Source organism: Rattus rattus, chromosome 4 (genome assembly GCF_011064425.1).
Source record: "Rattus rattus isolate New Zealand chromosome 4, Rrattus_CSIRO_v1, whole genome shotgun sequence".
NCBI lineage: Eukaryota > Metazoa > Chordata > Mammalia > Rodentia > Muridae > Rattus > Rattus rattus.
In genome coordinates this window covers 122,554,155-122,558,639 of record NC_046157.1, presented here as the reverse complement: position 1 = coordinate 122,558,639, position 4,485 = coordinate 122,554,155, and the positions used below count along the sequence as shown (strand labels likewise).

Below are 4,485 nucleotides of genomic sequence, written 5' to 3'. Positions count from 1 at the left end.
ATTATATTTCACCCTGAAAATTTCGTTGATATTTGTTGCATCTATACATATATTAACACTTTTGGCTGGTATTGTTTTCATAGTGTCATTTACTTTAATGCCCCATGGTAGTAGAAAATTCAACTGTTGAGTGTCCAGTACTATATCACAGATTAGTCTCAACTGACTTCATTCTATTACTGTGTCCCAAAAGATCTCATTACCTTGGTGCTTATCAACAAGCATGAGAACTATGTAACTGCCTATTAAGTCTTCTTAATGGTAATGTTTTCCAGGATCCTTTTATTTTGCTATTCTTGATGTGTCAGTTTTATTATAAGTATCGAGTTTGAACAGTACTCATTGGCTATCCAAATAGTACTAAGATATTCAATTTATTAATATATGACATCGCTGATACTCTCATTTTGTTCTTTATGTTCCATTTGAACTTTTCTGTGTTCATTATTTTAATGGTTGGAGAGGGATATGGCTCAAATTTTTGTAAAGTGGGCCCATAATATTCTGACCTACAATACTTATTACATTTGGTATTGCTGTTTTGCTCATACAATTATAAGCTATATTGTGGGGTCTGTGTCCTTGCAATGCTGCCTTCTCCTCCTACCAGGTAGCACATATGTGTTGTAGTCCTATACATACAAGATTGTGGTTTTCTGCATGGTGTCGCTCTTGTTGTCCATGGTTGTGTAAATGCAGTAAGTACTAACAGCTGTTTGTAATGTTTATGCCAAATGCCATTGTTTTCCACTGTTTTTCAGGTCTGGGAATTTTTTAGTTCTGATGCCATAGTCCAGGATGGTTGCTATACCATGGTAAATTAGGGAATTCTGCTATGCATAGCCAGATTTGCATTCCATTCTTGTCTTAAAGTTGTATCTAGTTTTGTTTTCCAAGAATTGGGACATCTGTTCCCATATGGCTTTGCCAAAGATGGCATCTCTGATGATAGCCAGGATAGGTATACTTGACAGTGTGCCCAATTCATTGGTTTGCATGAATTTATTGTGCTTGTGGTGGTTGTAGGTTGTGAGGTTGACTCTATATTACCAGCATCCTCCTCATCTACCTCTTCTTCATAATCATACTCATAAATCTGTTCTTCTAGTGCTAGAGTTGTATGATTATCCTGATAACCAATTTACTCCAGGCCATCTTTGGATATGGGTGCAAAGCACAACTTTAAAAATGTGGGACTGATAGCCGTATCACAGTCAAAGATTGCTTCTGTTTCTATGCCTATAAAAGTGTTTATATAACCCGTTGATGTTTTCTAGATGTTATATCATAGCTGTGAGGGTTTTCTCCAATCGTTATTGAATATAGCTCTAGCACTGGATGCATGGGGCTCCCAGTTATGTGCCCCTGGCTATGGGGTATGGCCCCCTAGCTGCCACTACTTGGGGCCTCCTGCTCAAGATCCCTCCAGGCACTGTGAGTGGAGGCGTTGGGGAGCCTTGGAACCTCAGACTAGTTTTGAATCCCTGCTCTGCCAGTTACTAGCTTGTGGCTTTAAATGCCCAATTGCCTGCCATCAGTGAGCTCTGCCATTAGTGGGAAGGTTCCCCAGCACTACATATGGCGTTTCTGCATTGGCCTACACTTAGCACCCCACTTCTTGACAGTCTTCACCTATTGAAAATGTTGTAAGACCCCAAAGTGGTCTTAGCTCAGGAGCATGACCCACAGAACACAATATGACGACAGACCGATGTAATGGCAAGAGGTTTATTGATCCATGTGCATGGGGTTGCTCATCCTCGCAGGGAGAGTCGACCTTGAACTCAAAAAGCACACATCTTTTATATTTTACAAAGGGCAGACGTCAGCAGCAGGGCTACCTGTTACTCTGATTGGTGGAACACAGGACAAAGGATCTCTTCAGGCATTGGTTGGTTCGCTCAAGGGGCTGTTTTTGGCTTAATTGGCCAATTTCCTCATGCTGCTGTGCACCTGGCCTCAGAAAGTTCCTGGAGAGGGGTAGGGTGGGGGGAGCTGGGGAGTCAGATAAGGTCAGGCTGACACATATGGTGGTTTTTCTTGGAATTTACCACAGGGAGGGGTAGGGGGTCTTTTTCTGAGAACAGCTTTGTTTTGGCTGGTCTCAACTTAAGCCTGGTCACTCTGACCACCAAAACCTTGTTTCTATATTTCCAGAACCTTGTTCTTACATCTTTGTTTCTCATATCTATGAAACTTCTTTCTTCAGACCCACTACCTCAGCTGTGCATCCCCGTGTCGGGGTTACCACCTTCTCTGCCGCCTCAACTTCAGTCTCAATGTGGTGGAGAACCTGGCGCTGCTCGTGCTCACACCTATGTCTCCTCCTCCGAGGTCTTCACCATCCACGAAAATGCTTTCATTGTGTTTAATGGGGCATCCCTTAGTTACATGCTCCTCACTTGCATTCTCTGGCAGCTGACCAAGAAGCACACAGTAAGTCAGGAGGATTGTAAGTCCCACAGCTGGAAACAGCAGCTCTTCATCATCAACTTTATCTCCTTCTTGGAGCTGGCTGTTAACTTCCGGCATAACATGTATTGTGAAGCTGGAGTGTATACTATCTTTGCCATGCTGGAGTATACTGTTATCCTAACCAACATGGCATTCCACATGACAGCCTGGTGGGACTTCGGGAACAAAGAGATGCTAATAACCTCTCAGCCTGAGGAAGAGATTCTACACCCTTCTCTGATGCTGGAAAACAAGAAACCACTCTAGCCTTCCCTATCTCAATGTCCTCTCTGAGCTCTTCTTGATCTGGGGACTGCGAGAGAAGAGCGGGAAGGGTATGACAAGGTCGACCCCAGCATTCCTGACTTCTCCCCACCTCTCACGGGGATCTTCAAGAAGCACCACTATTCACTAAAAGGTCCTAAAAAGCAGAGCTGGCAGGAAAGTCCCACTACAAAAAAAAAAAAAAAGTCCTGAGGTTCATGACTGTCTAGTTTTTGACCTTTATATAGATTCTTTTCACTAAGGTTAGGGTCCAGAGCAGTGGCTGCTACCTGACGATCACAGCCATTTCTCTCTGTTCATTCATCGGACAGATGTGTCTAGCAATCTACTGTGCACACCCAGATTGTGTACACCCAGGTGGTAGTTCTATAACTTGCCCAGGTATCCTAGAGGTGTTCCCCCTTCCCCATCAGCCTCATTGTGTTCCCGGGTATGACTGGGGGAAGTATGTTGTGTGATTTCTAAGGGTTTTGGTCTCCGAGGTCATCCAATGGAAGTGGTGTTGTGTCATACTTGACAGATAACTTGTCCCAGAAGCAACATCAAGCATAGGATATGTTTTCGTTTCCCATCTATTTTTTTTTCTTTTTTTTTTTTTTCCGGAGCTGGGGACCGAACTCAGGGCCTTGCGCTTGCTAGGCAAGCGCTCTACCACTGAGCTAAATCCCCAACCCCTTCGTTTCCCATCTAAAACCTCTGGCTTCTTGGAATATGTCTGTAATCCCAGCATGTTGGAGGCTGAGATGGGTGGACTGCTTCAAGATCCATGCCAACCTGGGCTACACAGCCAGACCTTGCCTCAAAAATGAAATAAGATGCAAGGCACGGTGGCACATGCCTTTAATCCCAACACAGCAGAGACAGGCAAATATCTGTTGAGTTCAAGGCCAGCCAAGGTTACACAGTAAAACCCTGTTTTAGGAAAATAAATCAAAGAACCCTAAAATCACAGCCTTCTAAGACCCTTCCCTCCTTGGACAGGGGGATAGGGGTCAGTGGTAGATTTCCCTACTCCAGAATGGGTTCCTTGGCTTTCCTTTATCCTCCATACTGTCCCATATCCCCAGCTCTCATTTGTATATTTTATTTCAAAGGACAATAATTTTTTCTTTTGTCAACAAATAAAATAAAATGACATTTCAGTGGACTTTGCTCATGAATGTTAGTATTATTTCCATCTGCAATGTCTAACATATAGGTCTTAAAGAGATGTGCTGACAGCTGAGGAATGCCGAATGGCTGAGAAACACCTAAAGAAACGTTCAACATCTTTAGTCATAAGGGAAATGCAAATCAAAACAACCCTGAGATTTCACCTCACACCAGTGAGAATGGCTAAGATCAAAAACTCAGGTGACAGCAGATGCTGGAGAGGATGTGGAGAAAGAGGAACACTCCTCCATTGTTGGTAGGGTTGCAGACTGGTACAACCACTCTGGAAATCAGTCTGGAGGTTCCTCAGAAAATTGGACATTGAACTGCCTGAGGATCCAGCTATACCTCTCTTGGGCATATACCCAAAAGATGCCCCAACATATAAAAAAGACACGTGCTCCACTATGTTCATCGCAGCCTTATTTATAATAGCCAGAGGCTGGAAAGAACCCAGATGCCCTTCAACAGAGGAATGGATACAGAAAATGTGGTACATCTACACAATGGAATATTACTCAGCTATCAAAAACAATGACTTTATGAAATTCGTAGGTAAATGGTTGGAACTGGAAAATATCATCCTGAGTGAGC

General features: G+C 43.3%; 1 pseudogene; it reads left to right on the top strand.

Annotated features, from left to right (window-relative positions):
• Positions 1–2,194: 2,194 nt before the first annotated feature.
• Positions 2,195–2,721, top strand: LOC116898496 (annotated as a pseudogene).
• The last annotated feature ends 1,764 nt before the right edge of the window (positions 2,722–4,485 follow it).